This window comes from Oncorhynchus mykiss, chromosome 1 (assembly GCF_057628025.1).
Source record: "Oncorhynchus mykiss isolate SJ-2025 chromosome 1, ASM5762802v1, whole genome shotgun sequence".
In the NCBI taxonomy this organism is placed as follows: domain Eukaryota; kingdom Metazoa; phylum Chordata; class Actinopteri; order Salmoniformes; family Salmonidae; genus Oncorhynchus; species Oncorhynchus mykiss.
The window spans coordinates 51,971,412-51,995,540 of NC_143022.1; the positions used below are offsets into that span (position 1 = coordinate 51,971,412).

Below are 24,129 nucleotides of genomic sequence, written 5' to 3' on the forward strand. Positions count from 1 at the left end.
AGCACAACTTTTAAAAATGTATTTATGGATAGCCAGGGGCACACTACAACACTCTGATATTGATTTACAAACCAAGCATTTGTGTTTAGTGAGTCCACCAGATCAGAGGCAGTAGGGATGACCAGGGATGTTCTCTTGATAAGTGCGTGCATTGGACCATTTTCCTGTCAAACTGTAACAAGTACTTCTGGGTGTCTGAGGAAGAAAAAAAAAAACGACTTGAGTAGTTTAAAGTATTTTTACTTAAGTACTTTACACTCTACTTGTATCCATTTGCAAGTGTTGATACATTTATTCGAGCAACATAGCACCCTGCATCCTACTGCTAGTTTACCAATGAAACCAGAAGTGGTGCAAAAAAATAATTTAGAGTTTGTCAAAAAACGTTTTCGCAAAGGTAGAAACTGTTACAAAGGATGAGATCGTATTACGACATGCTCCTGTCTGAGCGCGCGAAGCGTCACTATAGTCCACACGCCGCCTTCAGTTTATTCGCAGTCGAAGGGAGGAGAGCTAGATAATACGCACCAGTGTATTGTAGTGGTGCTAGTATAGCAGACTATTTGGGTTTCAGACCTTGTATAATTCTCGAATTCCTCCTGAGGGATAGAGAATATTTGGACACTGGGAACACGTCGGCGCACCTAGCCTACGGCAGCAATGAATTCACGCGGTTTCCGGTTCTTCGTCGCTATCTCTGAGCTGAAGAAGACTGTAACAGTATGTATAACGTTAGTAGCTAACTAGAGCAGTCGACTGTTTTCATACCTGGGTTTGCAGAAAAGTAAAGCATGACAACGTCCTCCGCGGGGTAAAACTACGACTGACTATTATGTTATGAGGTGAGTAACCTCTACATGTTTACTATAGCCTACAGTAATTGCTGCATTATTTTCCCGGATTTAGCCATATGTTCCCACGTTGTGGATCCTAACTGTATAGCCTAATTAATTTTAAGAAATTATGTAATAAGCTACCTTGATCCAATTGTCTACACACAATGTACACACAAATAGAGCTAAAAACTTGATTTACTTCATATCCCTGGTTTGTCCTTTCATAGAAAAACTTAAAACTACTGTAAATTCAACTTCAACATGAATTCAAATGGCATTGTACATTTAAACGTTTGTGAATACATACTAGCCTACTGTATACTTCTACTATGCCGTTTCATTAGAAGAAGCAACCTGTAACAATGTTACATCAAAGTACTGCGTTGACAGATGTCAGGTAAAATGTTTTGAGAAACTATGAGAGGAAATTACAGAGAGCACAATGGTAACCGAAAAACAAAATATATTCATCATTGTAGTAAGCATAATAGTTCATAAACTGTCATGGGTTTTCCTAATCTTGTAGAACAGCTCCTGTCCTGGGGTGAGCATGACAGCTCCATGGGTCCACAACCTGGTCTCAGTGCCTTTCGTATTATTCTGGTCGTAAATCCAAGACAATCCATTTAGTACGATACGCTATATATACAAAAGTATGTGGACATCCCCCAAATGAGGGGATTTGGCTTTTTCAGCCACACCCTTTGCTGACAGGTGTATAAATTTGAGCACACAGCCATGCAATCTCCATAGACAAACATTGGCAGTAGAATGAAGAGCTCAGGGACTTTCAATGTGGCATCGTCATAGGATACCGCCTTTCCAACAAGTCAGTTTGTCAAATTTATGCCCTGCTGTTGTTGTGAAGAGGAAACTTATATGAGCAACAACGGCTCAACCTCGAAATGGTAGGCCACACAAGCTCACAGAACGAGAGCCGATTATCTCGGTTGCAACACTCACTACCGAGTTCCAAACTGCCACTGGAAGCAACATCAACACAATAACTGTTCATCGAGACATTAATGAAATTAGTTTCCATGGCCGAGCAGCTGCACACAAGCCTAAGATCACCAAGCACAATGCCAAGCGTGCCACCATTGGACTCTGGAGCAGTCGAAACACCTTCTCTGGAGTGATGAATAACACTTCACCATCTGGCAGTCCTACGGACAATTCTGGGTTTGACGGATGCCAGGAGAATGCTACCTGCCCCAATGCATAGTGCCACCTGTAAAGTTTGTTGGAGGAGGAGTAATGATCTGGGGCTGTTTGTTTTTCATGGTTCGGACCAGGCCCCTTAGTTCCAGTGAAGGGAAATCTAAAGCTACAGCATGCAATGACATTATAGATGATTCTGTGCTTCCAACTTTGTGGCAACAGATTGGGGAAGGCCCTTTCCTGTTTCAGCATGACAATGCCCCTGTGCACAAAGCGAGGTCCATTCAGAAATGGTTTGTTGAGATCGGTGTGGAAGAACTTGCCTGGCCTGCACAGAGCCCTGGCCTCAACTCCTTCGAACACCTTTCGGATGAATTGGAACACCGACTGCGAGCCAGGCCTAATTGCCCAACATCAGTGCGCGACCTCACTAATGCTCTTATTGCTGACTGGAAGCCAGTCCCCACAGCAATGTTCCAACATCTAGTGGAAAGCCTTGCTAGAAGAGTGGAGGCTGTTATAGCAGCAAAGGGGGGACAAACTCCATATTAATACCCATGATTTTTTTATGAGATGTCCGATGAGCAGGTGTCCATATATTTTTGGTCATGTAGTGTATGGTATGTATTAATTTGTGGATGTCCATCATTTCGTATTATATGTTACGAATTGGCAAAATGTATGATATGTTATGAATTCTAGTTAGGTGGCTAACGTTAGCTAGCTGTCTAACGTTAGTTAGTCTTGGGGTTTGGGTTAGGGGTTGTAATTAAGTTTAGGAGTTAGGTTAAAGGGTTAAGGTCAGGGTTAGGGTTAGGAGAAGTGTTAGCTAAAAAGGTTAAGGCCAGGGTTAGGGAAGGGTTAGCTAAAAGGGTTAAGTAACGTCTGTCTTATGTAACCATACCAAATATCATATCAATTCGAGTTTTCCAAATTAACGTTTACTATGTTACCTCTAGTCTATGAGACCAGGCTGGGCTTCAGGGCCTGTGGCCAAACAGCTACTCATTACAGCTACAGACCATAGAGCAGAAGCAGCTATGGTTTCTGTTGGCTGGAGAATGCATGGGGCTCATTATTAGGGGTCACTGTGAGTAGTGTATCATGATACAACTTTGTTACTTAGACATACTGTAAGGTTAATGAAATAATTGTTTTATTCTTTATATATTACAGAAATCAATAAGAGATAATTGAAAACATCCAATACAGCAGTATTACATGTTTTCTAGAATAGTTGTCTCTTAGTGCTGTCTCCTAGCCTGTGATTGATTATTAAGCTCCCACATAAACTGTTTTAGTTAGGTGTAGCGTCAGGCAATGATGAACATGATGCCTCATCACAATTTCAATCAACAGAGCTTCTCACATTTCATGTCAAATCAAATCAAAGCTATTCACAGAAATGTTGCAACACATTTCATATAAAAATATATAGTAAATTTAACACTAAAAGTTGCAGTTTCTCCTCTTTTTATATTAGCATATTTTATGAAGACATTTGTGTTTACAAACAAAAATCAAGACTGAAATTTTGCTCTACATATTCTAATTGTTGACTGTCCCAGTGTCCACAGACATTAGCCAGCTTGTGAGTAATCAAAGCAGCCATCTAGCTGAACTGGGTGGAGCACCAGTTATCCAGTATCTTTCCGTGAAAGGTTAGACAAATTCCATAAATAATTGTCCAGAGAAGTTTCGTTATAATGTATCTTTCCAATGGCATGGCACTGTGATTATCTCAGGGGGATAAGGTCAGTGGGGCCAATTAATATCTAATCAGCCTTGCTTGCAGTGTTTGTGTGGACACCATCAAGCTTACTGTGACAGTAAGGATGTGAGACTATGAGGCATAATCAATGGCAACTGAAGACTGTCTGTGACAGTGAAAGTGTGTTTCTGGTTGCACCTCTTGTTTCTGTGTAGCCAGCAACTGCTGCAAGTGTCCCAAATGGCACCATTTCCCTATATAGTGCACTGCTTCTATTCAAAGGTAGTGCAGCATATAGGGAATATGGTTCCATTTGGGGGACACAGTCTGTGTAAAGAGGCCTTAGAGCCAGCTGATGACAGACTGACTATATGAAGGAATGGACGGTGTCTGTGTGGACTCTGCCATGTTAAGGGGGATAGCTACATTAAGTGAAGCACCGTGGCAAGATGAGCAGCAGAAAGCAAGTCTACATCCCAAATGGCACCATTTTCATTATTTAGTGCACTTCTTTTGTCCAGAACTCTCAAACGTAGTGCACTTTATATAGGGTTTATGGTGCCATTTGGGATCGCAGCCGAAGACTCGTAGTACTTGAGGCATGGATCCAGCTCCCATCTCGGAGGGATCAGAAGTGCTGCTCTGATGGTGCTGGGTGGCCGTCAAATGCTTAGCTAGTTCACTGAGCATCATGCTGATGCAGGAATGAATTTCATGTTTGTAAAAGAGGGAGGAATCGAAAAAGAAACGGCTGTATGTAGGCCCCTCTTCGTATTGCCGCCCATGATTTTGTCTGTCTCGCTTCCAGTGTTTACTCAAGATTTGAGATTTGAGTCTTGAGTGGCGGTGTGGCTAAGCTTCCCAAAGCTGTATCCCTAGATGCAAGATTTTGAATAGACCCCCCCCCCCCCCCCCCCCCCCACACACACACACACACACACTTTTTCATCAAATCGACTTTTCATTAAGGTAGCAATTTTATTCCAATGTATATTTACTGCTGCACATTGCATTTTCTTTGAAAGATTATCCTTTTGAATGAACCTTTCAATTGAAGACCTTATTTTCAAACTTGTTGGCCTCGTGTTCTACCACAAGGTGTAACAAGGTGTGAGTCAACTGGCATTTCCTTTGTTCCCATAAAACGGATGGAAGTAATTTTCTGGGAGGTGCTATAGTGTTGGAGACATCCCATAAAGGGTGCAAGTGTTTATGGCCTCATAAAGTTACTTTTTTTCTGCTGTTTGACATCAAAAGGGTGTTTGTTGATATCGTCTGACAGGCAATTAACAGTGTGCTAGTCCAAGACATTCCAATAGGGAGAATGATAATTAGATGTCCGTTTTGTTATCCACTGTAAATGTGACAGGAGGGCTCATAGTTGTCAAACGGCTGGCACTGGGGAATTAGGACGAAGTCTGCGAGGGAATTGAGAGGCACGTGGATTTTTATTCTGTTCTTCTGATCATTTTACTTTTCATCAGGCAGTCTGAGATTCTGAATATATTTTCATTAAAACAAAAATTGTTGTCCAACATCATTGGTATGCTCAATGGATCATTTTACATCTCGAAAAGTTGACTTTTGACCACTTTCACCCACAATTCCCTAGTTGTAAAGTTCTCATCATGTCCTCCAGAGATCTTGCAGATCATGTGGCTCATGCTTATGGTAAAGACTGCTGCAGTTGATTCAGTCTTATTTTTATGACTGCATAATTCTGTCACAAGAGAATTTAGCTTGAGTGAGAAAAGTCATCTGCATCAGCTGGAACTGTGCACTAGATGAGGAAGAATATTTGGAAAATATCAGGAGTTGAGATAGTAAAATGGTGGCAAAATGTTCTCATTATTTTCTGTTAAAAATGAGTCTATCACCATAGAAGTGTCTTGTTGAACACGGGAGGCATTGCTGCATTTCTGCATTGATCTGAGTGCTATTGTCATGAGCGAAAGTTGTTCTGAAGCTTGTGCTCTTTTACCATTGTTGTAATGTGCTGTGAGTCACGGATGTGTTGTTATTTGTTCTACTGGCATCGTTGATGGCGTAGGGGGTACTGTAAGGAGAGAAGCTTGTTAAAAAAATATTGAGTGTGGAGGGAGAAATGAGAGGCAAGTCAATGAGTGGCAGGGAGGGCAGAAACAGTTAGTGACACTTTGGTGAGGAGTTGGGCTGTGAGATAGGGAGGGGATTGCGAGAGAGGGAGAAAGAGAGATAGCACGGCTACCGATTGCCATTGTTTACAGCAGTTTTTTGAGACAACCTAGATACCACATAACGTTCTGAGAACCAAATATTTCGTAGAGCTTGGTGAGTGTGGTTGTCCTATGGTTATTTTGTATACAGCTTCCCCACAACCTTCTGGAAATGGTGCAGGATAGTTGGTTTGGCTTTGGAACATTCTCAGCACATTTAAAGAACATGACAAAATAACACTATTTTATTGGTATTTCATTACTTTAAAATAACATTTCCTTAAAGTTTCAACATGGTTACATTTAATAAATTATTTTGGTAATGTTCTAGGAACGTTCTCCAACTGGTTTGACATTGGGAATGTTCTCAAATAGTTAAGAAACAACGTTCTTTTGTGGGAATTTTAGTACTTCAGCATAACATTTTCTACATAATGATGTTCTTCAATTGTTCCGAGAATGTTAAGAAACAACATTCTTTTGTAGGAATTTCAGTACTTCAGCATAACGTTTCCTACAGGTTTCCTCATTGTTCTATTTAATGTAATGTTCTTATCATTATGAGAATGTTCCATAAAAACCACAAGAAAACATTAGTAATGTTCAAAGAACTTTCTAAGAATGTTTAAAAAAAACATACATTCTGTTCTCAGCGTCAACAAAACTCTTTATCTTCTATCTTGTTAAGTGTGTTCAGGTTTGTTGGCCACGCTCACTAATTGGCCACACCTGATCTTCTTAATGAGTGCATGCTTCCTTTGAAATGGGGTCTGTTTGAATAGACTAAACTGAACAGCTTTGCATGAGTTTAAAAAAACATGGCAAGTTAGCTCCATCCTGGTGGTGCAGTGGACTAATTCCATGGATAGATAACAGAAGATCATAGATTCAAATCTCTCTGTTGCCGGGCCAAAATAAAAATAATACATGTGTTTGCATGACAAATGCCTAAGCAAAGTAATTTCCATGTGTCCTATCTGTGCTTGGAGTTCAAAACAGTTAATCCAAAGTTATTGAAACGTCCAGTGAAAGTTAAGGGAGTTATCCAAAAACCTCCAAATAACCTTAACATTTCATTGAAAACATTCACACAATTTTGAAAAATTTCTCAGAAAGTTATTTAATTACCTTCAAATAATCTATAATTTCGGTTCTCAGAACTTTAATAAAACCTCCCAGGAAAACTTTCAGGGGACCATAGTAAAAGGTTCTCAGAACCTCCCTGCAATCTAAAAATTAACGTTCCCAGAATATTTCATTTCGGTTCTCAGAACGTTTAAAAAACATTAAATTTTACTGGTCAGGAAACGTATGGCTTTCTTCCCAGAACCAATGAGAAACCTAAAACATAAGATACCACAACTTCCAAGGAACGAAATGTGCTAGCTGGGAATCATCTTCTCTTGTGTGAGTCTTGGAGCTCATTTAAACTGGTGGCAGCATGCAGTACAGAGCAACTCCCTCATGCTTCTCAGACAGACACAGACAGAAGAACAAGCAGAGAAAGATACTTCTTAAACATACAGCAGTACAACAGGCAGGTGAGTGTAGCTGCCTGTAGCTGGGCTATTTCAGGGTTTGCTATGTAAAGCTAGAGTATAATATTTGCTCTCTGCTACTAGCAACTTCGGATGATCACAATCTCTCTTTTCAGCATGCTGTTTTGTGTTGTTGTTAGAGGTAGACCTAGAGGCAAATCTCATGGTCTTTCTATGCCACTCTCTGTGCATCTTTCTCTCTATCTCTCACTGTCACTCTCCCTTCTGCCTCTCTCGGTCTCATTCTTGCTGTCACTGTCTGTCATTTTTGTACCTGCCTCTCTCTTCCTCCCTTTCTCCCATCGCTGCACTCCTCCTTGACAGTGAGTTGTCTCGCCTCGTGTACTCAGGATGTGTGGTCTGGTTGAATTAACCAATTTCAAGTGTGGGGGGAGTCAGTCAGGACCGCTGCATGTGGTTCGCCTGCCGTGTGGTGTGTGCTGTACAGTACACTACATGTGTTGTATTTCTCCTACTTTTGCAGTGTATTGCCACACAGCACTTAATTTCAAGGCTTTCTAACAGTTACTACCTACCCCGCCACATTGGCAGCCTCACAACAAAGCTATGTCTCATTCTAACCATTTAGGGCTGGGCTGTATCCAGATTTTCATACTTTCTATACCATACAGGGGTATACAGTATTACCCAATGTGCACACAAGGGGCACTACCCCCCCCAGCCCCCCGCAATATTTTTTAAATGTAAAAAAAAAATGAATATCATACCGTCTGTATTTTCAAATACCACTGTATACGAAATAAACAGTATATCGCCCAAGCATATATTTGACATGCTGTTAAGCAGGGCTGGGGTCAATTCGTATTTTCTTAATTCAATTCAAAACAATGAATTAGAATGGAACTAGAATTGGCCACACCCCACAGGAAGCAGCATTTGATTTGAATGAAACATGAAAGTCTCATTCATTTGACCATTTTTTCATCAAAAAGATATGACACTTAATGCAAAGAATTAAAATATTAGTTTGATTATAACTCGTAGATTTCCGTCTTTTTCTTTGTCATGAGATTAGATTGTTTCCTTCCATACTGCAGTGTTTGATCTAATGCATTCTAGGAAATGTATTCTGATATTTAAAAACATGACTGGAATTATGAATAATTATGAATTATTATAGACAACCCACAAGATGATCTTTTTGTTTTTGAGTTTTATTAAATTTCACTGAATTGAATTCTATGTCCTTACCCTCATTCAAATTCAATTCAAATTCTGCTGACTGTGGGGTGTGGCCAATTCAAATTTAATTGAAATTCATTCAAATTAAAGAGCAATTTGTTCAATTCAGAATTGACCCCTGCTGTTAAATTTTTTTTTTAAGGAGAAGGTGCATGTCACTCCAAAACCACATGCACAGCTATAGCCTCATGTACAAAATTGCAGCTGCAGGGGGCACACAGTGCCATAGTCTCCTATTGTGACTCATATATAACATTATGGTGTGCTCAAGGTGTCAGTCTACACCCACTGGGCACACGAGTCAATTCAATGTCTATTTAATTTTGGTTCAACATAATTTTATTTAAATGACTTGGAAACAACGTTGATTTAACCAGTGTGTGCCCAGTGGGCAGTTGGGAGTGGAGCTGTCGAGATTACTCATAATTAAACAATGAATGCACTGTTGGCGTGTTTTAATGGCTGGAATGAATGATGTTTTGCTTAGCATTATTGCATACTATTGTCTGTCTGCTCATTGTGATGAACTACCATGCCTGCAGGGGCTGGAAATTGCCAGGGACCTCACGATATGATATTATCACGATACGAAGGTGCCAATATGATATGTATTGCTATTCTCACAATTGTATTAGGGCTTAGGGCTGTCCCTGACAAAAAAATTGAAAATGTGTGTGTTTTAATCAAATTAACTATATGTACTGAGCTTGTCTGATGCTTTAAGTAAACTGTTTGATCAATTGATTAAGACACTGGAGGGAGTCCGATCGCAATTGATTTGATTGTGTCGGGCCTGGCTCAGACTTGCTGCACTGTGTTTAAAATAAAAAAACAGCGAGTGACTGTGTGACTGTTGTCTCTCCTCCTTTCTGCAGCGACCACCATAGAACATATACAGTGTGGATCGCACTGTCTGTGTTGCTGAAGCTGCAACATAATTACAGCCATTTTTGACTGAAAAGTTATGTTACCGAAATCCCTCATTTGTCTAGGAAAAGCATTCCCTATTCTTTCAACCCTTGCTCTGTTTGTGAAAAATGTACAGTATTGTTCACGTGCATGCGATGCATAGGACCTGACCTGTAGCATAGCATATCATAATCACAACAATAAATTGGTTATAACAAACTTTGAACACCGTAACACATGACAGCAAAATGGATGCAGAGGATGTGACAAATAAATTAGAAATGGGGGAATGTTTTGTGGTTGCTCAGCGGGTAACGGGGTCAGATGTGTCAAATAAATCTGACTGTGGAAAATACTGGAGATCAAGATAAATAAGGTAAGGAGAAAGCACTGTGTGCATATTATGTGTGCCAAACAGGTGCTGTTCGATTACAATATAATTTTTCTGAATGTTTGGAACAATGTAAACAACACTAAATAAATAATAAATACCAGAGATGTGTAAAGTCTTTAATACAGCACAGCAAAGATTAAAAACTGCATAATTTGTTTATTCAACGTGGTTGCGTGAGGCTTGGTGCTCACGGAATCAGCAGGTTATTAAACAAACACTCAAAAAACAGGCAACAGAAGCAGGATCTGTCTTATTTCTGTAGAGATATATGGTTTATTTATCAATCCAGGCACATTTAACAGTTAGGCTGTTGATTATACAGTAGACATAAATAAGTTGGTTTCCTCTCTCCTCACTTTTCTTAGACGATTAAGGCAAGGGCTGTTTTCTCTTCTAACTCCGCCGCATTGTTCTCAACACCAATATGCGGGTTAACTTTGCTATTATGCACATAGCAGCATGGTCTAGGAAATGGCGCCAGTTCGACAGCGCACCGATGTGTTTCAGAACCGCGGACAGCGACCACTATCCAACACGGGAGAAAGCGCATTTATTATAAAATAATATAACTTTTATTTGTGTTGCAACATTGTTCATATATAATATAACCATATACAATTTCAGTAGCACATCTTGGACTGTGCCATCCCCACGACCTCCACAATGGATCAGTCCATTCAGACAGGCTCGAATCAGACAGGTGTCTTGTACACCATGAATTGTTAATTACATTTTTTTTTTGCTACTGCTCGACTAAAGAAATCTTGGTCGAGCAAACAATTGACCAGTCGAGCAAACAATTGATGCCTTAATGGTGATTAGATACTGCAATTCTATTGCAAATTTGATGTTCCAAACATTTGTTCGATGCTAATGCAGAACGCCATAGGATGTTTTTGTGTTGGTTAAGGCCAGTCAGGTCTGGAGAGAACTAAGGGCTATATCTGTTCCTGGTTCTAAATTTCTTGAATGGGGCATGCTTATTAAGGAAGGCATTTAAATACAAAAAAACAGGCATCCTCTACTGATGGGATGAAGTCAATATCCTTCCGGGTCGATTAGAAAGGCCTGCTCGCTGAAGTGTTTCAGCAAGATTGTTTTAGAGAGTTGGATTTTTAAAAGTAGAAGTTCAAATTGTTTGGGTACAGACCTGGATAGTAGGACAGAAGTCTGCAGGCTATATCTGCAGTAGATTGCAACATCTCCCCCTTTGGTCGTATCTATCTGAAAATGTTGTAGTTAGGGATGGAGATTTCAATAAAGGTTAAATAAAAATATAATTATATAAGAAGAAAAATACCAGAGTTTTGGCGCAGGTACAGCAGACTAGCGCTACCTAACGCTAACTAGCAAAAAAATTGGTTGCGTTAGTTTGGACACACCTACTCATTCAAGGGTTTTTCTTTATTTTTACTATTTTCTACATTGTAGAATAATAGTGAAGACATCAAAACTATGAAAAAACATATGGAATCAATTTTCTTTTAAACAAATCAAAACATATTTTAGATTCTTCAAAGTAGCCACCCTTTGCCTTGATGACAGATTTGCACACTCTTGGCATTCTCTCAACCAGCTTCACCTGGAATGATTTTCCAACAGTCTTTAAGGAGTTCCCACATATGCTGAGCACTTGTTGGCTGCTTTTCCTTCACTCTGCGGTCCAACTCATCCCAAACCATCTCAATTGGGTTGAGGTCGGATGATTGTGGAGGCCAGGTCGTCTGATGTGTGTGTGGGTCATTGTCCTTTTGAAAATCAAATGAGAGTCCAATTAAGCGCAAACCAGATGGGATGGCTTATCGCTGCAGAATTCTGCGCTAGTCATGCTGCGTGCCTTGAATTCTAAATAAATCACAGACGGTGTCACCAGCAAAGCACACCCACACCATCACACCTCATCCTCCATGCTTCACGGTGGGTACCATGACATGCAGAGATCATCCGTTCACCTACTCTGTGTCTCACAACGACACGGCGGTTGGAATCAAACATCTTAAATTTGGACTCATCAGACCAAAAATACAGATTTCAACCAGCTTAATGTCCAATGCTCGTGCACGTATTTTCTTTATATTGGTGTCCTTTAGTAGTGGTTTCTTTGCAGCAATTCAACCATGAAAGCCTGATTCACGCAGTCTCCTCTGAATAGTTGATGTTGAGATTTGTCTGTTACTTGAACTCTGTGAAAGATTTATTTGGGCTGTAATCTGAGGTGAATTAACTTATCCTCTGCAGCAGAGGTAACTCTGGGTCTTCCTTTCCTGTGGCTGTCCTCATGAGAGCAAGTTTCATCATAGCGCTTGATGGTTTTTGCAACTGCACTTGAAGAAACTTTCAAAGTTCTTGAAATTATCCGGATTAACCTGTTAGATCTCTAGGGGCGCTATTTCATTTTTGGATAAAAAACGTTCCCGTTTTAAGCGCAATATTTTGTCACGAAAAGATGCTTGACTATGCATATTCTTGACAGTTTTGGAAAGAAAACACTCTGAAGTTTCAGAATCTGCAAAGATTTTGTCTGTAAGTGCCCCAGAACTCATTCTACAGGCGAAACCAAGATGATGCATCAACCAGGAATTAGCAGAATTTCTGAAGCTCTGTTTTCCATTGTCTCCTTATATGGCTGTGATTGCGCAAGGAATGAGCCTACACTTTCTGTCGTTCACCCAAGGTCTTAGCAGCATTGTGACGTATTTGTAGGCATATCATTGGAAGATTGACCATAAGAGACTACATTTTCCAAGTGTCCGCCTGGTGTCCTGCGTGGAATTCGGTGCGCAATTGCCAGCTGCTCGTACTTTTCCATTTGATATAGGGGAGAAACCATGTGTCCAAGAACGATGTATCAATGAAGAGATATGTGAAAAACACCTTGATGATTGATTCTAAACAACGTTTGCCATGTTTTCAGTCGATATTATGGAGTTAATTTGGAAAAAAGTTCGCGTTTTGAGGACTGAATTTTCAGATTTTTTTTGGTAGCCAAATGTGATGTATAAAACGGAGCTATTTCTAATACACAAAGAATCTTTTTGGAAAAACTGAGCATCTGCTATCTAACTGAGAGTATCCTAATTGAAAACATCATAAGTTCTTCAAAGGTAAATGATTTTATTTGAAGGCTTTTATGTTTTTGTTGAAATGTTGCGTGCTGGATGCTAACGCTAATGCTAACGCTAATGCTAACGCTAAATGCTAACGCTAAATGCTAACGCTAAATGCTAACGCTAAATGCTAACGCTAGCTAGCTACTTTTACACAAATGATTGTTTTCCTATGGTTGAGAAGCATATTTTGAAAATCTGAGATGACAGTGTTGTTTACAAAAGGCTAAGCTTGAGAGATGGCATATTTATTTCATTTCATTTGCGATTTTCATGAATAGTTAACGTTGTGTTATGCTAATGAGCTTGCTGATAGATTTACACAATCCTGGATACAGGGGTTTTTTCATAGCTAAACGTGACGCAGAAAACGGAGCGATTTGTCCTAAACAAATAATCTTTCAGGAAAAACTGAACATTTGCTATCTGAGAGTCTCCTCATTGAAAACATCTGAAGTTCTTCAAAGGTAAATGATTTTATTTGAATGCTTTTCTGTTTTTTTGTGTAAATGTTGCCAGCTGAATGCTAATGCTAAATGCTACGTTAGCCATCAATACTGTTACACAAATGCTTGTTTTGCAATGGTTGAGAAGCATATTTTGAAAATCTGAGATGACAGTGTTGTTAACAAAAGGCTAAGCTTGAGAGCTAGCATATTTATTTCATTTCATTTGCGATTTTCATGAATAGTTAACGTTGCGTTATGGTAATGAGCTTGAGTCTGTATTCACGATCCCGGATCCGGGATGGGGAGATCAGAAAGGTTAACTGACCTTTATGTCTTAAAGTAATGATGGACTGTCTTTTATTTTTGCTTATTTGAGCTGTTCTTGCCATAATATGGACATGGTATTTTACCAAATAGGGTTATCTTCTGTATACCACCCCTACCTTGTCACAACACCACTGATTGGCTCCAACACTAAGAAGGAAAGAAATTCCACAAATTACACTTTTAACAAGGCATACCTGTTAATTGAAATGCATTCCAGGTGACTACCTCATGAAGCTGGTTGAGAGAATGCCAAGAGTGTGCAAAGCTGTCATCAAGGCAGAGGTTGGCTACTTTGAAAAATATCATATCAAATATATATTGATTTGTTGGACACTTTTCTTTTGGTTACTACATGATTCCATATGTGGTATTTCTTCACAATTATTCTACAATGTAGAAAATAGTAAAATAAAGAAAAACCCTTGAATGAGTAGGTGTGTCCAAACATTTGATTGGTGTGTGTGTTTGTATGTGTATGCTAAGAGGTGTAATGGCTCAGAATGGGACTAAGTGAAGCGTATGGGTGTCTGCCAAGGACTGGATGAACAGCTGATCTGCTTGGAGGTGCAGGAGATTTATGACCCACCAGAACAAAGCGGTGTCTGCCGTGGAACTATAAACCATAAATCACACAGAACTGGGTCAGACCAGGTCAGCAGCTCCTCTCATCTGTGTGTGTGGCTTGTACCTGTGTGTGTGTGTTTTAAGTGTTTTTAATGCTTTCCTCTGAAAATTGATCTCCCTGTCTCTGATGTTTGTTGACATACACTACCGTTCAAAAGTTTGGGGTCACTTAGAAATGTCCTTGTTTTTTAAATATTATTATTTTTGTCCATTAAAATAACAACATAAAATTGATCAGAAATGCAGTGTAGACATTGTTAATTTGTAAATTACTATTTTAGCTGGAAACGGCAGATTTTTTTTATTGGGATAGGTGTACAGAGGCCTGTTATCAGCAACCATAACTCCTGTTTTCCAATGGCACATTGTGTTGGGTTAGCTAATCCAAGTTTATAATTTTAAAAGGCTAATTGATCATTAAAAAAACATTTTGCAATTATGTTAGCACAGCTGAGAACTGTTGTTCTGATTAAAGAAGCAATAAAACTGGCCTTCTTTAGACTAGTTGAGCATCAGCATTTGTGGGTTCGATTACAGGCTCAAAATGTCCAGAAACTTGTCAGCCAATTCTTGTTCTGAGAAATGAAGGCTATTCCATGCAAGAAATTGCCGAGAAACTGAAGATCTCGTACAACGCTGTGTACTACTCCCTTCACATAACAGCGCAAACTGTCTCTAATCAGAATAGAAATAGGAGTGGGAGGCCCCGGTGCACAACTGAGCAAGAGGTGTCTAGTTTGAGAAACCGACGCCTCAAAAGTCCTCAACTGGCAGCTTCATTAAATAGTACCCGCAAAACACCAGTTTCAACGTCAACAGTGGAGGCGACTGCGGGATGCTGGAACACAGGAGTGATTGTTGCTGATAATGGGCCTCTGTACGCTCATGTAGATATTCCATAAAAAATCTGCCGTTTTCAGGTACAGTAGTCATTTACAACATTAACAATGTCTACAATTCTGAACAATTTCATGTTATTTTAATTGTCCAAAAATGTGGTTTTCTTTCAAAAACATTTTTCAGTGACCCCAAACTTTTGAATGGTAGTGTAGATTCCAGTGGTTTCTCGAGTGGCTTCTGTATTTTCCATGGGAAGATTTGAGCTTTTGTGTGTATTACGGACATATACGATGCTGTGTTCCATGTGGATCACAGTGGTTCATGTTCCTTTAATTAATATTGTAACCTTGCTTTCCTGAAGTCTTTGCTCTCTAGATGTATTCTGTGTAATAATTGCAAAATGTTTAGGTGTCAATCAAAGCTGATTATTTATTATCTTGTTCTAAAGCCAAAATGTCACTGGCTTTTTTTATTACCTCAAACTATTTTCTGCTAATTCTATTATTAACCTTCATTCATCCAGCCTTTATCGAGGCTTTCCACTGACATGAAGCATGTATTTTGATATAGACTGTAATATCTTAATGGCAAATTATCTTTTAAGTTTAGTGTAAGGTTGTAATTGAACTAGCAAAGTATTTGCCTGTCTGTGTCTTTCAATGCTATGGTGGTTGGTTTAATACGGTCAATACATCTGCTGTGCCTATGGGGATCAAGGCTAAAGGTGAAACATGGATTTCTTGCTTCTACACCTGCATTGCTTGCTGTTTGGGGTTTTAGGCTGGGTTTCTGTACAGCACTTTGAGATATCAGCTGATGTACGAAGGGCTATATAAATAAATTTGATTTGATTTATGCAAAGGAATTGAGGGCGATCATGCCATTGACATGCTTTCATTTTACTTTAATATACAGAACTAAAAAAATCTAAATCCCTTATTGACTTGTTATACAACATTTCAGAGACACACACGTCAAGGCAAAGTAGCCTAAAATGGGTATCCAGGGCAATTCATTTCTAGAGTTTGTGTAATTTCAGGAACCTATTTCAGTAAGTAATTTAAAAAAAGCTGGGATGAATATAGAGATAAATAATCTGTGTCAGGAATAGGAAGTGGGGAGAGAAAAAGATGGATCTTAATTTAGTTTGTAGTGTTGCTCAAAGAGGCATTGAGTCGCTGCTGGAAATCAAACAATTGCAAATGCCTACCTGTGTTTAGGAATGGAACTTATATTGTCAAATTGATCTCCAATGTCGAGCACATGTGAGATGGCACAGTTGAGCAAAATTAAACATCTTTGAGCAAGCGAACACTGAGTCGAGAGCACAGAGGATTGGTCCCGCAAGCAGAGGATGAGTGCTACAAGAGCACAGACCAGTCGAGAGATCAGAGGATGTGTTCCGCGAGCAGACAAGCCAAACTTGAGAGCTTGCAGGCGTGACTTTGGGCGAGCAGAACATTATTGCTGCAGATCAAAAAGAAAATGTCTGAATCCAAAAATATTGAGCCGTAAGCAAAGAAACATGGTTCAAGCATGTAAAATTTATTTAAGGCATTGTTCTCCAAAAATAATCACATGGCTTTGTCCAGTTTTTTCTCTCTCTAGTCTTTGCACCTTCGGGTTTCAATTATCAATTGTTTTGATTGGATTTCAGGTTGGTGTGGTTGGGCTTAGAGGCAGGTGTTTTTCTAGAAACCTTAGATTGGTCACTTTCACTGGAGTGATGGACGAACGAACAAGTACTTTCCCTTGGCCAGTACAGTGTTGTGTGATTGGTCTGCATGACGTCTTATTTGGTGCATGACGTCAAACAAATGTGCTTCAGAGCCGTCGGCTTAGCTAGCTACATACTCTCATTGGCTAGCTAGCATTCTGTTTTGTAAGATATGTTTGTATATTGTGTTAGATTTGTTGTTTTATAAAAGTAAATAAACATGTTCAGCCAACTAGCCGGCTTGAACAGTAAGCACCAAACGACTTGGGAAAACCAGCTTCAACTTGATATATAAGTTAAATATCTACTAATCCTTTAGTGGACTCTACTTGCTGAACTTAGCTAGATAGCTAATTACTTGTTAGCCAGCAAAGTTTTTCTGTATGACGAAAAGCAAACAGTCAGCTCTAGCTAGGTAACACAATTTTCTTAACTTTTCCACAAAGTGTATGTTATGTGTTTGCTTGCTATGAGGGAGTTAAACCTCAATGCATTAAACACTAGGTCCTGGATATAATTTCATATAGCTAAATATAATTACTCGTGTGGGTACACACATAATAATGACATAACAATGATAACATTGAAATAAAGGAAGGACTACTGGGCTAAATTAAATGAAGGCAGGATCCAATATTTGCGGTATTTATTCCTCCCAAGGGCACTCACAGCATATGGGGATTTTGAATTATATAGAGACATGAAGGGGAAAACCTGCTACATCAATACAATACATAACCAGTGCCAAATAATATAATGTAAACTGAAATGTATCTGATTAACCAGCTAAACGCAGGTTAACATGTCATCATGGTACACACAGAATTCAAAGGAGGACTGAAAACAAAGCAACATCATGCATTCACCAAACATTTAACAGAGGAAAACATATTTGTTTTATCGTAATTATCTGATTGGGAACTACCATTGTCTATCAAATTACATTTGGCATTGGACGTTTTATTGAGTACAGGCAGTAATACAGGAATCAAATCGCATAGGAAGTCTCATCGGATCAGATGTTAGCCATCTGTGGAAAGAGCACAAGTAGAACAAAGATAGAAGTGCAACCAGATAACAAATGTATCATTCAACATAAGATTCCACCTAAAACAATGACACTGTACCGCTTGCCTGATGGTAGGAGGGCAAACAGGAATTTGAAGCTGGGCACATGCTCCACCTCAATGCCATCAATGAGAACTGGGGCGTGGCTGCAGCTTTTAGACTTCCTGTAATCCACAATGAGCTCCTTGGTTTTCTTTGCATTGAGGACCAGGTTGTTGTCGGTGCACCATGCAGCCAGGTGCTTGACCTCCTCTCTGTAGGCTGACTCGTCATTGTCACTGATCAGGCCTACCATGTAGTGTTGCCTGCGAACTTAACGATCGTGTTGGAACCGTGTACAGGAACGCAGTCGTAAGTGAAGAGGGAGTACAGGAGGGGGCTCAGCACACAGCCCTGTGGCACACCGGTGTTCAGGTTCAGGGTTGAGGAGGTGAGGTGACAGACTGGGGTCTGTTGGATAAGAAGTCCAAAGTCCAGTTACAGAGAGAGGGGCTGATCCCTAGGTCATGGAGTTTGGTGACCAGCTTAGAGGGAATGCCCATATTGAATGCTGAGCTAAAGTCTATGAATAGCATTCTCACATAGGTGTTGGTTTTGTCCAGGTGGGTCAGGGCAGAGTGTAAAGCTGTGGAGATGGCGTCCTCTGTAGACCTGTTCGGTCGGTAGGCAAACTGGTGGGGATCCAGTGTTGGAGAGAGGCAGGACTTAAGGTAGGCCAAAAGCAGTCTTTTGTGGGGGTGAGTGCAACAGATCGGAAGTCATTCAGGCTTGATGCGGTCGACTACTTCGGCACTGGCGCAATGGTTAGGCATTAGGGTTATCAGTGTGGTTAAGGTTAGGTTTAAAATCAGGTTTAAAATTGTATGAATTTATGACTTTGTGGCTCTGCCAGCTAGTGACCACTTTGCACAGTTGGCTCTAGTACATAAGTAATCTCCATAAATGCCAACCTGCATCTGTGGAGGGGGTCTTCACTACGTTCTGGCTGTTTTCCAGACAGCGGTAACACTGGAACGTGTCCCAGGCACTGTTGTTGTCAAGGTCACCTCCCTCAGAACCTGTTCTCCTAGTTCTGACAGTGGGGCATCAGCCCAATCTATAGAGAGGACAGAAAGATAAAGAAGATGGAATTTGATTTTGTATGAGTCGATGAGTGTGTATGGGATCTGGACATCTCTGAGTAAAGAGTAGAGGGGCAAGCTCAGTCTAGTCCATCCCTGCCTTGAAACACTGGTCTAGAGAGTACCACATATCTGAGGAGAGAGAGAGAGGGATGTCACAGAACATTGCACTAAATCACACACAGCGAAAGTGTGTGCAAAAAAACCCACGAGCATAACATACAGAGCGTGCACGGACTCAAAGTAGACTCATATACACAAAACGGATATCCTGCACTACACCAGGGTCACGTTAGCTTTCAAAAGTCTGCATTTTCAAAATGTAGACACTCACAAAAATCTGTGTTTTAATACACTGAACCAAAATATAAACGCAACATGTAAAGTGTTGGTCCCATGTTTCATGAGCTGAAAAAAAAGATCACAGACATTTTCCATACGCGCAAAAATTCTCAAAAATGTCCGTCATTTCTCAAAAATGTTTTTACGTTTGCATTCCTGTTAGTGAGCGTTTTTTCTTTACCAAGCTAATCCATCCACCTGACAAGTGTGGCATATCAAGACACTGATTAAACATCATTACACAAGTTCACCTTGTGCTGGGGACAACAAAAGGCCACTCTAAAACCTGCAGTTGGCATGCTGACCACAGGAATGTCCACCAGATAATTGAATGTTAATTTCTCAACCAAATGTTGTTTCAGAGAATTTGTCAGTATGTACAACCGGCCTAACAACCACAGACCATGTGTGGGTGAGCGGTTTGCTGATGTCAACGTTGTGAACAGTGCCCCATGGTGGCGGTGGGGTTATGTTATAGGCAGGCATAAGCTATGAACAATGAACACAAATGCACTTTATCTATGGCAATTTGAATGCCTAGAGATACCGGAATGAGATCCTGAGGCCCGTTGTCGTGCCTTATCATTCGGAAACATAAGGTGATGGCAGTGGATGAATGGCACGACATCGGGCCTCAGGATCTCATTCCGGTATCTCTGTGCATTCAAATTGCCATATATAAAGTGCCCCATGTCACAAGGATCGGTTCACAATTCCTGAAAGTTGAAAATGTCCATTTGCCTGCTTACTCACTAGACATGTCACCCATTGAGCATGTTTGGGATGCTCTGGATTGATGTATACGACAGCGTGTCCAGTTCCCGCCAATATACAGCAACTTCGCACAACCATCAAAGAGGAGTGGGACAACATTCCACAAGCCACAATCAACAGCCAAATCAACTCTGTGCGAAGGTGATGTGTCACACTGCATTAGGCAAATGGTGGTCACACCAGATACTGACTGGTTCACACCAGATACTGACTGATCCACACCCTACCTTTTTTTAAGGCATCATATCTGTATTCACAGTAATGTGAAATCCATAGATAGGGCCTAATTAATTAATTTAATTTGACTGATTTCCTTATATCAACTGTAAGTTAATACAATCTTTGAAATTGTTGCATGTTGGTTTATATTTTTATTCAGTATAGCTGAAACACACTTTTCCAAGCAGCAGCAGCGCTAGCTCCAGCTCAAGTGAAACCGTGGAAGAAAGGAAGTAGACAGGTCAAAATATCCTCAATTTCATGAAACACTTCGGTTTCACCTCAACACCGCCTGAGCCAATGCTCTCAAATAATAGCATGAAACCAGCTCATTTACAACCGCACCTCAATACCAAGCATCTTTCCTGTGTGGGTAAGACAGCAGAGTTTTTCTATTGAAAGCTGTCAGAATTTAAGGGAAGTAATGAGAAATTAAAGAAAGTGACACAGTCAACCAAATAATTCGATGCTTCATTTGCTGTGTTGCTACTTGCGGCTAAGTCAAAAAGCCATTCATAAAGAAGGTTAACCCCGACATTGACTTTATCTTGTCCAGGCAGACCTCTGTATCACTGACTGTTTGTAAGGCTCTGTGATAGGACTGAGTATCAGCAACTACTGCTTCACACCGATGTCAGTTGGCTATCCAGAGGGAAAACACTACAAAGGTGTTTTGAGCTGTGTGCCGAAGTAAGGGATTTTATGTCTGAGCACTCACACTCCTTGTGGATGTGTTCGAGGACACAGACTGTGAAGCCTGCCTTGCCTTTCTTGCTGATGTGTTCAGCAAACTGCACAACCAGAATCTAACTCTGCAAGGTAAAGACACACATCCTAAACATGTATGACAAAGTGTGTGGATTTATGAAGAAGATCAAACTCTGGGGGAGGAAATGTGAAGCTGGGGATATAAGTGGTTTCCTGCAGCAGCACCTACCTTTCTACAGCTGATGTTGTAAGAGCTCCTATGGTGAAAATAGTAAGCTCACATTTATCCGAACTCAACAGTGAGTTACAACTCCTACTTCCATGGCATTGAAAACAAGTCTGCCAAACTTGACTAGGTATATATTTTTTATCCACGATTGACAGTACCAACAACAACACACAGAGGAGTTAGTGCAAAAGGGGTCAATGCAGATAGTCTGGGTAGCTTGGTTGGTTAACTAACTATTTAGCATTCTTGGAGGTAGATGCTGTTCAGGGTCCTGTTGGTTCCAGACTTGCTGCATGGGTGCCGCTTGCCATGCGGTAGCAGAGAGAGCAGTCTGACTTGGGTGGCTGGAGTCTTTAACAATTTTTAGGGCCTCCTCTGATACCGCCTGGTACAGTGCCTTGCAAAAGTATTCGGCCCCCTTAAACTTTGCGACCTTTTGCCACATTTCAGGCTTCAAACATAAAGATATAAAACAGTCTTTTTTTGTGAAGAATCAACAACAAGTGGGACACAATCATGAAGTGGAACGACATTTATTGGATATTTCTAACTTTTTTAACAAATCAAAAACTGAAAAATTGGGTATGCAAAATTATTCAGCCCCTTTACTTTCAGTGCAGCAAACTCTCTCCAGAAGTTCAGTGAGGATCTCTGAATGATCCAATGTTGACCTAAATGACTAATGATGATAAATACAATCCAGCTGTGTGTAATCAAGTCTCCGTATAAATGCACCTGCGCTGTGATAGTCTCAGAGGTCCGTCAAAAGCGCAGAGAGCATCATGAAGAACAAGGAACACACCAGGCAGGTCCGAGATACTGTTGTGAAGAAGTTTAAAGCCGGATTTGGATACAAAAAGATTTCCCAAGCTTTAAACATCCCAAGGAGCACTGTGCAAGCGATAATATTGAAATGGAAGGAGTATCAGACCACTGCAAATCTACCAAGACCTGGCTGTAGAGTTCATACAAGGAGAAGACTGATCAGAGATGCAGCCAAGAGGCCCATGATCACTCTGGATGAACTGCAGAGATCTACAGCTGAGGTGGGAGACTCTGTCCATAGGACAACAATCAGTCGTATATTGCACAAATCTGGCCTTTATGGAAGAGTGGCAAGAAGAAAGCCATTTCTTAAAGATATCCATAAAAAGTGTTGTTTAAAGTTTGCCACAAGCCACCTGGGAGACACACCAAACATGTGGAAGAAGGTGCTCTGGTCAGATGAAACCAAAATGGAACTTTTTGGCAACAATGCAAAACGTTATGTTTGGCGTAAAAGCAACACAGCTGAACACACCATCCCCACTGTCAAACATGGTGGTGGCAGCATCATGGTTTGGGCCTGCTTTTCTTCAGCAGGGACAGGGAAGATGGTTAAAATTGATGGGAAGATGGATGGAGCCAAATACAGGACCATTCTGGAAGAAAACCTGATGGAGTCTGCAAAAGACCTGAGACTGGGATGGAGATTTGTCTTCCAACAAGACAATGATCCAAAACATAAAGCAAAATCTACAATGGAATGGTTCAAAAATAAACATATCCAGGTGTTCGAATGGCCAAGTCAAAGTCCAGACCTGAATCCAATCGAGAATCTGTGGAAAGAACTGAAAACTGCTGTTCACAAATGCTCTCCATCCAACCTCACTGAGCTCGAGCTGTTTTTCAAGGAGGAATGGGAAAAAATGTCAGTCTCTCGATGTGCAAAACTGATAGAGACATACCCCAAGCGACTTACAGCTGTAATCGCAGCAAAAGGTGGCGCTACAAAGTATTAACTTAAGGGGGCTGAATAATTTTGCACGCCCAATTTTTCAGTTTTTGATTTGTTAAAAAAGTTTGAAATATCCAATAAATGTCGTTCCACTTCATGATTGTGTCCCACTTGTTGTTGATTCTTCACAAAAAAATACAGTTTTATATCTTTATGTTTGAAGCCTGAAATGTGGCAAAAGGTCGCAAAGTTCAAGGGGGCCGAATACTTTCGCAAGGCACTGTATAGAGGTCCTGGATGGCAGGGAGCTCGGCCCCAGTGATGTACTGTCATAGTTCTGGTGTGATGTGGAGAAGGAATATCCTAATTTGGGTTTTACATGCACTGAATGAACTGCTGCCCTTTGGATCTTCATACTTCATAACATTTTCATTCATGACCCTTATCAAGACCAAGCACAGGAACAGACTCGACATTGAGAAAAGGCTGATCACTGCTGTTGCCAAACTTCCCCCAAGACTGACAGAGCTTATGAGTGAGAGAGCGAGTCAAGTTTCTCATTGATTGGTGAGTTATAATGTTTCATAAATATAGGTTACATGTATTGGGCAGTGGTGTAAAGTACTTAAGTAAAAATACTTTAAAGTACTACTTGAGTAGTTTTTTGGGGTATCTGTACTTTACTATTGATATTTTTGACAACTTTAAGTTTTATTCCACTACATTCCGAAAGAAAATAATGTACTTTTTACTCCATTAATTTTCCCTGACACCCAAAAGTTCTCGTTACACTTATCAAGAGAACATCCCTGCCCATCCCTTCTGCCTCTGACTTGGCAGACTCACTAAACACAAATGCTTCATTTGTAAATTATGTCTGTGTTGTAGTGTGCCCCTAACTATCTGTAAAAAAAAACTAAAACATTTTGCCATCTGGTTT

General features: G+C 40.3%; 2 long non-coding RNA genes across 2 annotated transcripts in view; one reads left to right on the plus strand and one right to left on the minus strand.

Moving 5' to 3' along the window:
- Positions 1-424: 424 nt before the first annotated feature.
- The window catches only part of LOC118964841 (uncharacterized), a 52,091-nt gene continuing 28,386 nt past the window's right edge, over positions 425-24,129 (plus strand). The window contains exon 1 of the long non-coding RNA XR_005052021.2: positions 425-842. This is a non-coding gene — a long non-coding RNA (uncharacterized LOC118964841). The remainder of the gene's footprint in view (positions 843-24,129) is intronic.
- The window catches only part of LOC149985557 (uncharacterized), a 30,201-nt gene continuing 17,753 nt past the window's right edge, over positions 11,682-24,129 (minus strand). The window contains exon 3 of the long non-coding RNA XR_016495672.1: positions 11,682-11,695. This is a non-coding gene — a long non-coding RNA (uncharacterized LOC149985557). The remainder of the gene's footprint in view (positions 11,696-24,129) is intronic.